This window comes from Ambystoma mexicanum, chromosome 3p, assembly GCF_040938575.1.
Source record: "Ambystoma mexicanum isolate Mex_15411 chromosome 3p, UKY_AmexF1_1, whole genome shotgun sequence".
In the NCBI taxonomy this organism is placed as follows: domain Eukaryota; kingdom Metazoa; phylum Chordata; class Amphibia; order Caudata; family Ambystomatidae; genus Ambystoma; species Ambystoma mexicanum.
The window spans coordinates 808,708,157-808,721,171 of NC_090925.1; the positions used below are offsets into that span (position 1 = coordinate 808,708,157).

Consider the following 13,015-nt stretch of genomic DNA (forward strand, 5'->3'; position numbering starts at 1 on the left):
TTTTTCTTTTCTTGGGTTTTGCCTGATGAGCAGTTGTTTTGTATTTTAAAATAAATCAGTTTTTCCCAGGTTTGTTTTAGGGGCTTTTGTAGACTGCACTCAGCCATATGACAGAGCTTTCCCCTTGGACCAAGATCATGGATTTCTTTCACGGAGAATAAAACAAAATGATTGTGGAATGTAACTGGATGGGTGTATGTATATTATCAACTAAAATCTGTTGACCTTTTCTACTTCTGAGTTCTAAAATCTGTGCTACCTACAGGAAGATGGACCCAAATGAATTCCTTCTTCTCTCAAGGTATTCAATTGGCTTGTTGAATTGATTTATCTCTTATTGTTTATTCCATGAAACAGTACCTTTTAAAAAGTCAATTTTATTTTACAACTATACAAACACTAATCAAACACAAGAGATGTCTGGTAAATGTACAATATTTTATTGTATTTAAGAACTATACACATCTCCTAAATAGAAGAGAATTGCATTTTAATGCACAAGTCCAAATCAAGAAAAATCTCTAATGACCTACACCAAGCAAAACTTATAGCTAGATAATAATCCAAATACATTAGTTTCACCAATTTTTCAAATTATTGCTTGGCCATATAAACAAATTAATTTGATTCATTGTCTGAATGTGTGCTTGGTCTTCTGCAGGAACACAGTTTCGAAAAGGCAGCAGTAATCCTCTTTCTAATGGATATGCGCCCGGCTGTCGGTGCTGGATTTGTTTTGGAAAGACATCCCTCAATCTGGTGTACAGAAGCAGATGTCACAGAATCTATGGAAATAGAAACATAGCTGTTATACAGTCATTAATTACTGTTGGTCACTAGAAAGGTAAAACAGGCGACAGAATATGAGAACCATCGGTTAGAGGAAGTAACTCACAACTGGAACAATGAGCATCATCCTGCAAGGAGTGGAATGTATTCTGCTATTCAGTTGAGGGTTAGTTTGAGAGGAATGTAACAAGTATTTTACATGCAGAGGCATACAGATGGTCAAATAAGCATTTGATAATCTTTCACCAGTGTTACAGAAAAAAGAAGACAAAGGGAAGCAATAGTTTCCTAAAGAATTAGCTCTGGGAGATGTTTCAAAAGCGAGGACCATCTGAGGTATTTGTTATTGGAATAGGTTTAGTCAGTTGAGTCAAAACGTGAATGTTCCTTTATTTTCCATTTACATTTACGTTTCAAATTAAAAGAAAGTTAAGGTTACGATCATGGTTATCTCACCCTACTACCTCAGCCTTATGCTCTATACATTCACCAACCATTTTTGTGTTTTCCTACTTCTTTATAAGCCATGCCAATAAGTTCTCAGGTTGATCCCAGAACTTGACATCTTTCGTCACTTTTTTGTATATACTCCAGCCTCAGGTTATCCTTGCATCGAGTAAACCTGCCTCTGGGTGGCACAGATGACCAGGTTTGTAACATCTGCCAAACCTCCACCCCAACTGTCTTGATCTCTGTTAAGTGTACAAGGTAATATTACCTCTACAAAATCCAAAAAAGGTTATGTAAGCCCCCTAAAATACAAGAAGACCTCTGAACTTTGAGCCAGTATTTTCCTCCATTATCCAACATCCCTTCTTCGTATTCGGTCACCCACGACAAAAAGGTGTTTGTGCTCGATTTCCCCAGAGAGACACTGCTCAAGACAAAGTGGAGATTAGTTCTGGCTGAAATAAATGCATTTTGGAGAGTGCCTAATGAGGATTAAAGTGCATAGAGGGCATTTAAGACATTGGATAGAGAGTGGCCCGACATCACAAAACGCCATTCTTTTGATCTCTAGAGTCTCATGCGACATGACCCAAAAATTCCTCTTAGTGCTAATTTGACATGGAGATGGCAGTGACTAATATTGGAGACTGAGTGATGGAACAGGGATGACCCTTGGAAATAGGTGCAACCCACCGCTCTGTGATACAGAGGAGAGACTGGGAGGATGCCTGAGGCTCTGTAGTCCATCACCAGCCTTAGGATGAATTCCCACAGCCAGACCCTTACCATCAAACTAAGAAGCCTGTAGACCAGTCTGAACCCCAGTTCTTGAGATTATCGACACCCTAACAGAGACAGCAAAGGGTTGTGGACTATCCTTGAGGCTCTTATTAACAATATTGTTGTCACCATTGTTATATATATACACATACATACAACTAAAAACCTATGAAATTCAGTGAAAAAACTTTGTTAAAGGGACGTTATGGTTCCAAGTAAAACCGAAAACCCCCTGAAATTAAGTAAGCTAAGCAACCATAACTCGCGCCACCAACGTGCACTGCTAAGCCTAATGCCCAGGACATCAAAGATGACATCACAAATGTCATTGATGACATCACTGATGACATCACATGTCTGACTCCCCCTTTTTTCCTTTCCTGACATATCTAGACCACATGATTTTCTTCAGTAACAGTCGGGAACTAAAAATTGTAAATTACTATATTCGTAGACTTATCCTTCAAGTATGTTCTTAGAATAATTCACTTATGGTCCAGTCATATCATATGAAACATATACGACACAACCTTGAAACCGGGTTTTTCGGTTTTACTTGGAACCATAACGTCCCTTTAACACAGTTTTTTCGCTGAATTTCATAGGTTTTTAGTAGTGCAAGTTAACCATAAACTCCCTTTAACAAACTTTTTTCATTAGCACGCAAACAATATACAAAGATATTTGTATATACAAAGAAAAGCAATTTCTCAGGGATGGCTTTACACAATGTTGCAAATTAAGAATTTATGCTCGTTCACAGTGAAGGTCAGCTGCTTCCATTTTTTGCTCGCGGGCCGGAGTGGTCCACAACTCGCACTATAAGGTTCTATTGTTTTTTGACCTTGACAGACAGGGGTCGTGCCAAGACTTCTTTTGAAGGATGACATTTCTGAAACTAAACCGCTTTTATATATTATATCACTATGAGAAAGATTGTTGGCACAGACGGAGTCGCATTTAGGGACTACATTACGCGTAGAGAATGGAAAATGCCAATATAATGTAAGTAACCATTTAGATTATTTTATACCGGAATATAATAACAATAGCGTGGCGTTAAAGCCCGGTTAAGTTGTACTTGTTCGTTCAATGTGGCATATTGTTTTGTACCGCACACTATCACTGCCGAAGTGGTCCCCTGGCGCTCAGACGGCTCTGAAAAAGGCAGAGGAGAGAGGGTGGGTTATTGGGAATAAGTTAACATACTCCGTTGCACTATCCTCGCTAGCAAATAGTTTCACGCCCTAATAAATAAAATGAATATTTTTAATAAAGATCGGCTCGTGAGACTAATTTATGTTTTTAAAACAGGTACATCCATCCCTACTGTCAATGCCACGATTTTCAGACCCCGGCTGACGGATTTTTTAACTGCCAGGTGCAGCTACTTATAAACAACTTCATGACCCTCACCATTTTATGGGACAATTGACCGCCCTTACGCGGTACTAGCGGCTAGAAGCAACATACCAACCATTATGGTGGTCTAATGCCTCGTTGTTGGAACAGCCTTCCGATTATCAGTGCGACCATAGTGCTTCTTTTATCATAAACCAACACCCTGTGTACCGCAAAGGAACAGCATGTGACTCAAGATGAACTTTTGCGGATCGACAGCAAAGACAAATGCAAATCGCTGAATATTCTCTAAACATTTGATGTCAAATAAAAGTACTTTACGAAATGTACAATCTTGCTGTTTGCTTTTAAATCACAGTTTCATATTTCGAATTGTGGCGCGCTGTGTTGTGAGATGATCTGTGTTGTTTTCCGGGTTCTGTGTAAAGTCGCGTAGGACTGGAGACGACTGGACGCGTTTGGCTACGCACCCTGTGACGTCACGGAGAGAGACAGGGAATATGAATGCTTTGATATGTCAGGCTTAGCGGCGGGAGATATGATTTAGTGTCGCAAAAGCAGGTCAGCCAGGTCGATGGGGCAAGTGATAGGATTATCACATAATGTCGGCGCACAGCAGCCTGATTTATCGTTTTGTTTAGTGGACAAAAAGTCGGGTAAGGCCCATAGGAAATTGTAATGTCAATGGACATAAGGAGGGTTCTTGGAACACTTTCAACCTGACAACGAACAATACGAACAGCGTTCTCAGAACACCCCTATTTTGTTTAATTGCAAACATTACCTCCACGTCCACTCTTCCTCGTCCCAGTACTTACTTCATGAGGCCCCTGCCTCCGACACAGGACCTTCTATTTCTTTAAATTCATATAACTCCTCCCCCACATCACTCAGTTTCATATTACCAAGCCGGAGCATAGGACCTTCCCCGCAGGGAGGGTGAGGAGGGTCGTCAGTACTGTGACGAGGAAGAGTAGGACTAGGAGTAATGAAGATTACTGGTAAGTAATCAGAGCATTTCAGGACACCGCGAGTGTTCTTAGAACACATTCAACTTGCCAGAGTACAATATGGACAGCGTCCTCAGGACACCCCCATTTTGTTTATGTACGAACATTTAAGGACACAGCGAGTGTTCTTAGCTCAATTTTAGCTTGCTTGCGAACAAAACGGACACATACTCTGTCCTCAGAACACCCCACCATTTAGTTTATACAGAAAATTTCAGAACAGCCGTGTTGTCTGCAGACAAATCGAACACAAAAAAAGTGTCTAGCACATAAAAAAAAACTGAACATTGAACCTATCTCATACTCCCCCACCCTCCCCAAACACTCTTACACACCAACACACTCCACTAAATACAATTTTTAATCCAAGTTTCACCATGCTGTCCGCGGTTGGCGGTGAATGCAAGATGGCGGGCGCCACAGAAAATCTGACGCGCTTCACGCACCACGCCGTCCAATCAGCAAACACGTTGCATGTCCGCGGACATTGCGCAAGCCGCTTGGCCAATCAGGGGACTGTCCGCGGAGCGAACCGGGAAGTCCGTCCGCGGAGCGAACGGAGATATCACTAATTTTTTTGCCTTACATTTTGGTCATTTTAAAAAAAAACTACTGGACGGATTTACACCAAATTTGCAAAAGCACGCTTTCGGGACCAAGCCCCCACTCCTGCGGCAAATTTGGTGTAAATCCGTCCAGCGGTTTGGGCTATAGGCGTGCGCAAAGTTTTTTCCCATTATATCTGTGGGAAAAAACAAAAGTTTTGGGACCCCCCCCTATAACTTTGCCCCCCCTGGACCAAACCTCTCCAAACTTTGCAAAAAATTCAGAGTGGCCCATATACTTTTTTTGCAAAGTTTGGTGAGGATTCGTCCAGAGGGAGCGAAGTTATAAGCCACCCAAAAAATGCTCTTCCTATGGAAACACCAATTTAACCATAACTACATGGACGCTACCATATATATATATATATATATATATATATATATATACACACAGGTTTCTATGATATACTTTGTTCACACCACCTCTCTGTTTTTCACATTAGCTTGTAGGACATAGAGTACATCAATTCAATATTTTTATGACAGTAATTGAATGAATTTTAGACTTTTTCTACCTCTAGCTATCTAATTTTAAAATTTTGCTTTTTTCTTACATAGGGTAAGCAATTCCATTGCTGTGTTATTTAGGAACATTAGTTAAACCTGCGGTTGCATTTTTATATAGTGTACTTATTATGTTCTTTTTTCTAATGCACATATGGCCAGTATATAATTTTCTGTGTTTTTACCACTAAGGTTTTATCCATTGTCGTAGCCATGTTTTTTTAAGTGTTTAATTGTACTATTATTCATATGATAGTGTGGACTTTCTTTGATTAAATATCTAGGCACTGTATGCACTAAGCACTTTATATACCTTTGTATAGGATACCTTATGCTGCTATATTGCTATTTGCACCTTACCCATTACGGTAAGCTTTTGCAATTTTGCACAGAGGCACTTGCACTTTCCGCGCTTTTATATGTGGTATGTCTAAAAAAACTGCTTTTTTCATGCACTAGCACTTTATTAGTAATAGGCTTACTCAGGCTTAATTTCATAGGCAGTCTAAAGGCATTTGCACTTTAAACAGGTTGCCTAGATCAAAGGGAATCTTTTGGACGAATATTCCAACAAATGACACATATTACATTGTGATATTGTTCTCAGAAACCCACTTTTGAATTTTAGGAACAACTATTGTTACCTTGTGAATTTACCTGGTTTACGACACTCATCTTGAAATTTACTGGCCATTTGTCTGCGCACTTACTATATAGTGAATACATGTAAATACAGAGTCTGCAATGTCCGCATTGATATATATGGCGAGCTACTAGCTCCATATTAGGAGCAGGTTCAATATGCGGAAATTTCAACATGACATTAACTAATATGCGTAGTACGTGCAAATGGAGGACATAATAATGTTTACTGTGTATGGTTTATATGCTGAGAAAAGAAAAACATCGCCAGCCAATTTGATGTGTTTAACAAATGTGTTTTATGCATTTTAGTGTATTTTACACGACCCACTTGGTTTTATAACATGCTTAAACATGGCAGATTTTGTGCAAATACATGCTCTCAATTGTGCACGTCACTCTATCCTTGCATACCATAGAGAGCACGGAGGTTTAAATGTCCTTTTGTTTCTGTACCCTAATTTGTGATCAAGCGGTCAGTTTTGCTGCGAAACGCGTCGTTACCGTTCACTTTTTTTCTGTCCATGGCATCGAATTACTTAAAGTATATTTTGGATGCTTGGAGCATTGTTGGTCTTTTTGGAACTCTGGGTCCAGTGTGGAATCTCCACGTGGGTCCGTTTTCTGGAGTGCACTCCGAAAGCTTTGTGCCGAGGTACAAAGCAAATATATATATATATATATATATATATATATATATATATATATATATATATATATATATATATATATATATATATATATATATATATATATATATATATATATATATATATATATATATATATATATATATATGGAATGACATCAAACAGAAGATTAATAATTTTAACTTTAATTATCAATTTCTATGGTGATCATAATCTCATAATCAAAGCTACGATTTAGCCTTAGATCGAAATGCCACTACAAAATCACACAAGCTTTTAACTTTGATAGAACCAAATCTTGTTAACATCGTGCGATTTTATAATTGTGATCCTGTGATTGTGTGTTACCTGAAAACCAATCTTTCTGTGAAAACGTTCGTTGGCATCACTTCAAAGGCCAGCATTGCGAGCCGACAAGTGGCTCTTGCTGGTGGCCGTGCGCTTCCTGGAGGCGGGGCCTGTCCTGCACACGTGATCTATCACGTGATTTTTACGTGCTGGAGGTGCAAAATACCGGTTGGGAGACTGTAGAGGCCTCCCTCTTTGATCCCCCGGATTCTTCTATGCCCCACCGGAGCCTTACAACGCATTGAGTAGGCGTGGTCCTTACACAGGTGAGAGAGCATAATAGTGTGTAATACACTACCCCTCAAAATTTTATTGCTTACAGTGAGGAATAGTACGGATAAAGGGCAATCCTAGCAAAATGGCTAAACCAAAGCCTGTCAAAGCCTGGTACGATCTGCGTAAAGGCAACGCTGGGAAAACGGACAAATTTCCATCTAAAAGCTCCAAGAAGGACAAACAAAATGGAGCAGATGGTGCTCCTGAGAAAGGCACGATCCCGGCTATGTTTGGGAAAAATAGCACCAAAGTATCTTCTTTTACTGATAAATCGACAATTGATGACTGCAATTCAGCACCCCCACCCCCACATAACAGTGAGGCTCTTGATTCTACTAATTTGAATGACATTGATAACAACTCACTTCTTGACCTGTGTCTGTCAATCCAAAAATCAATGGCCTTTTTCAACAAACCTTTTACCCCTCGAAAGGATACCCCAATAGTGGTAGAAGCACAAATCTTGAATGAGGCTCAGAATGATCAACAGAGATCCTTGGTCCCACTTAGCCGTAAACAAACAGGCAATTCTACCTCAAACCTGCCTGGCATCCATTCTATACACCCTACCCCCATTTCACCAGTAGTACCAACTGCAGGGCGATTATCGGCTTCCCCAAATCTTTATATTGACACTGAAGATTTGCAACATACTGATAGAGGACCGAGCAACGTTACAGAGTTTAAATAATGCAGCAATTGTTGAATTACAAGCCTCAATGGCCTCCGTCCAATTTGCCTTGAAAATCCTTTCAAAGCTGTGTGGGAGGATCCATACCAATTCTATAATCCAGCTAGGGCTCCCTAACCCTATTGAAAGTATGGATCAAATACCGCAAAAATTGCCGACACTGAAGGGGGATCGGGACCCAGTGGCCCCGCTTGAAGTGGAAAACTTGGTGGAACCTAAGGAGATCGCTGTGGAAGCACCTTTAACTAAAAAACAACGTCGACAACTAAGACGAGAGGCCGCAAAAAATGTGGTGGTTGAGATAGCTTCCCCCTTACCAGCCACTAATGCTCCTGTTCGATCCAAAAAAGCTAAAAAAAGGGGCTGGAAAACAAAGAAGCGTGCAAATAAGGGTGCAGGGATCTTAACGAGCTGGATTATTCCGGACATACCACAGGAAGCTACCAGCACGATCCTGGAAGATCCAGAATCTGATCTCTCAATTAATTCGACTGATGATTCTTCAAAATGCTCTACCCTATCCGGGAACGTGAGAACCGAGGAAGATGAACACCATGATTCCATGGAGGTAATGGATATTGACGACCCCAACGTAAGTAAAATCTACATTATTAAAAACTTAAATCAGAAGAAAAGGGACAAGTGGCTGAGAAGATCTGAGGTCTTGACAAAACTACATCTGATCCCACAGTTATGTGTTATACGCTCTGAAGACTTTTCTTTTGTGGAACCACTCACAGTATGTAACCCTAATGTTACAGCCCTCCATTGTTGTGTCATGGCAGCGGCCAAACTGATTCGAACTTACAAAAAAAGCCTTATGCAGGTTGGGATAGCGGTGGATGCCAGTAAAGAGAAGGAAGACCCCCACCTCCCAAGAGGTGATCATGTTCCATCAAAGATTAGTGGTGGCAGACGTGCCCAACCATTGGGGAAGAAAGTTCAGATGACGGACATACAAAATACTTTGAAATGGTTGGCTGACTCACTACCACTGGTCCTACAACAACCATGAGATTATTCCTTACTAAGCTGGAATACTCACGGTCACCAACATTTTCTTACTGATAAGGGATCACTGGCACTCATTAATAGCCACCCTATTATTTTGTTACAAGAGTCTTGGCTGTTGCAGCCTACGGCCATGGATGGTTACTCAATCTACCACACCTTGGCTAAGAAAGGAACAAGGGGGCGCCCCTATGGGGGTTTAGCTATTGGTGTGTCAAATAAAATTAAAAGTAAAATGATTCCAGTGGAAAGCAGTCATATATGCCCTGCAGCCATGTCCCTTAGAATAAGAGATGCTTGGGAAGAAGTGCTGCTAATAAACATATACAACCCCCCGGGGGCAAAACAGAGACCACATACAAGATGCCTTACATGATCTTCTGAGTAATTGGAGGTTAACAAATGATAAATATTTTGTCATTGTTGCTGGGGATTTAAATTGCCGGATAAATTGTGGGAGGGGGGGGGGGGGGGCACTACCAATAACCGGAATCTAGCCAGTAACAGCCACTGGAAACAGGTAAACACCGATAATGAGGGGGAATGCTGGAGTGGCTTCTTCGACTGCTGGGACCTTGAAATAATCAATGGCAGAACAAGAAGTGATAGACCTGCAAAATTTACTTGGAAGAATGGGAGGAGTGGGAGCACCCTCGACTATATCTTTACGAGTGCTGAGATTGCAACTTTTGTTGATGATATGGTGGTGAGGGAATGTGAATGGAGCGATCACGAACCCCTGATATTAAATTTGGGGTCTTGCATTCCGAGGGAGGGGATGGTCAATTTAGGCGAGCTTACAATTAACCACTCTTTAAATCGCATATCCTGGTCGGCAAAAAATGTGCTGAAGGCATCTAAGGCATCGGGTGAATGGGGGCTCGAACAGTTTAAGCTATTCACGCAGATGTCACTTGAACAAATAGACGGATGGATCAGCAATTTCTCCGGTTTGCACGGTTCCTGCAAAATGCAGTCGATGGCAGGAAAGGTGCCGCAAGAGGCAATCTATGACCGTACCATCAGAGACAGGAAACGTAAGCTCAGAGGTGATATACGTGCCATCAGAAAGGGCCTACACCCTACAGATGTCAAAGCCATTAAAATAAGAAAGCTGAAGGCTGCTTATCAAAAATGGCTAAAAATACACAAAAGACACAGGAAATTGGAGAGATGGCAGTTCACAGTTAGATCTTTATGTAATAAGAACTCCCGCAAAATTTGGTCCATATTAGGGGAGGTGAAAGGTAAGAAGACCATTAATATGGTGATTCCTATTGGCTGTGATAAATTGATTTCCCATCTGGAAAAGCGAAACGCTGGGATCAGCAATAAGATCTACTCTCCCACCTTTTCAAAACCCCCTACTCCCCCCTTTCATGTCTCCATTGAGGACCTACAATGCAGGATTAAGGAACTAAACACCTCACAAGCCCCAGGACCAAATGGGCTCTCGAATGTGGTGATGAGAAACAACCCTTCCTTCTGGGCCAATCTACTTAAAATTTAGTTTGATAAAATCATGTTTGAAGGTCGTATACCAATATCTTGGCAGGCGGCCATCATTATACCAGTTTTTAAAAAAAGGTAGCAGGACCGAACCAGAGAACTATCGGCTGTTATCTATGTTGGATTGTTCCGGGAAGATGTTTGCTGCTCTCATTCTCAATGAATTACAAAAATGGACTGAGGGGGGCAGGTATCTTGGACCAATTTCAATGTGGTTTTAGGGCTGGCTATTCCACCTCACATAATCTATTATGAATGCACTAAGAAATAAGGCCCTGGTACACGCTAATCCACCACTATATGCACTCTTTGTAGATTTCAGGGCCGCCTTTGATTCAGTAAATCGTTCCCTTTTATGGGAAAAATTGAGGAAACTGGGCTGCCCTGAGCCTCTGCTATATTACCTTGAGCTACTACACACTAACAATACTGTACAAGTTAGGCTGGATAATCGGGGTGCGGTGACTAAACCCCATCTCTCTGATGCGAGGGGTAAACCAGGGATGTGTGATGGCCCCCACTCTATATAACCTATTTGTGTCTGACGTGCCTAAATGCTTTTTGGGGATTAACAACTGTCCCCCTAAGATAGGCTCCTACCATTGTCCCATACTGGCTTATGCGGAGGACCTGGTGATACTAGATCACACTTTTAGTGGAATACTAAGGTCTACAAACCAGTTATGGCGATATGCAGAATCCAATGAACTTATCATTAACCACAGCAAAACCAAATTGGTATTATATACTGCAGGAAGGGTTGCCAGGCCTCGTATGATGGTGGGCCCAATTGAAATTGAATATACTTCCTCGTATAAATACCTAGGTGTGGAGTTTGACAAAGTAAATTACCACACGTGTATTCAGGAACGTAGAACAAAAGCCGCCCAACTTACAGCATTAATATATAAGTTTACGTGTGAGCAGTGTGGCTTCTCAATCTGGGCTGCACGCCAGTTATATTTGCAATGCCTGGCTCCTATGGTTACGTACGGATTAGAGTCCCCGATTAATATGAATCTAGGATGGCTACAACTCGTGCAGGGGAAGTTTTGGAGAAAAGTTCTCGGTCTCCCCCAATGCATCCCTATGGCCATGATTAGGCTAGAGTTAGGTATCTCTTCCCTTAAGGCTATGGTTCTGAGGAAAAGGATGGAATTTTACATCAGGCTTAACAACAAACCTACAAATAGGCTCCTCATGACCATCAAAGAGGACACTATTGCGGGTAGACAGGTAAAACTAGAAACCCAGACCAACATTCTGATTGAAGAAATCAGTTGGTCCCCGGAGTGGGGCAGGGAAAATGTACATCTGATTACCGCAGGCGTAGTCGCTTAAATTTGTGGGACTGGGAGATTAATTTTACCCACCTCAGAAGCCTGAAAAGCTATAGTTTCATCACGTTTATACTCTATACCTATATGAAGCCACAACCATACCTAAATCTTTGCCCGTCGGAACAATTGAGGCGTTTCATACTACTTTTACGCTTCAATCACTTACCAGTTTTGGCAGCCCGAGGTTCAGCGATGGGTTTGGCTGCTACAGAAAGGTATTGAAATATCTGAAGGAGTTCGTTCATAACACTGAATATATCGAACACTCAGATTTTTGGAATCAGTTGATTAATACCTTAAACCCCAATCTGCACCTAGCACTTTTCCAGGTATGGCGTGAGGCCACCACTTATTTGAAAACAAGCACAAGGGTGGCCACCCAGACGTACAAAGGATTTTACCTTTAGCAAACGGCTGAACAATGTTAATATGGAAGATAACTAGCCACACTGATAGGAGTATAAGGATTGCCCTATGTCTTGTATCAGGTTCTATTAAGGATTTGATTTATTTATCTTTCTCTGCCCTGATCGATTGATTTGTGGTGAATCTTAGGTTTATAATGGTTTTATATATCCTGTATATTGAATACTCTACTACATTTTAATTGTTTAATGTAATTATGCGTAAAGTTTTTTACATTTTGTATAAAACTGTATCACATTAATAAATAATAATAATTGTGATCCAAAAGAATACGCCTTGCCTGGCACATTTCTGTTCTTTACATGTTGATTATATTTTTGTTAATACATCCCCGATATCTGCCCTTAACTCGTCCCAAATAAATTCAATGACCGTTTGTAACCATGCACAAGTTTGCTCCGCCGCTCAATGGGACACTTCTCTCATGATTATCAATAGCTGGAGATTTAACTCTGTTCTTTTGAAATACCATATATTCAGTCAGAACATTAATGACTTGATTTCTGAATTCTTTAATAATAACCTTAGTAATGAAACCTCTATGAGTAATACCCGGAGAGCAAGGCGAGAAAGGCAACTGAAGTGAGCAAAACCAGCAGAACGGAAGGGCAGGAAATCCCCA

General features: G+C 40.9%; 1 long non-coding RNA gene across 2 annotated transcripts in view; it reads right to left on the reverse strand.

Annotated features, from left to right (window-relative positions):
• Nucleotides 1-419: 419 nt before the first annotated feature.
• The window catches only part of LOC138580916 (uncharacterized), a 124,068-nt gene continuing 111,472 nt past the window's right edge, over nucleotides 420-13,015 (reverse strand). Inside the window, exon 4 of one of the 2 annotated variants that reach the window (XR_011304374.1) lies at nucleotides 420-785. This is a non-coding gene — a long non-coding RNA (uncharacterized lncRNA). The remainder of the gene's footprint in view (nucleotides 786-13,015) is intronic. The other variant, XR_011304375.1, reaches the window with a different exon arrangement.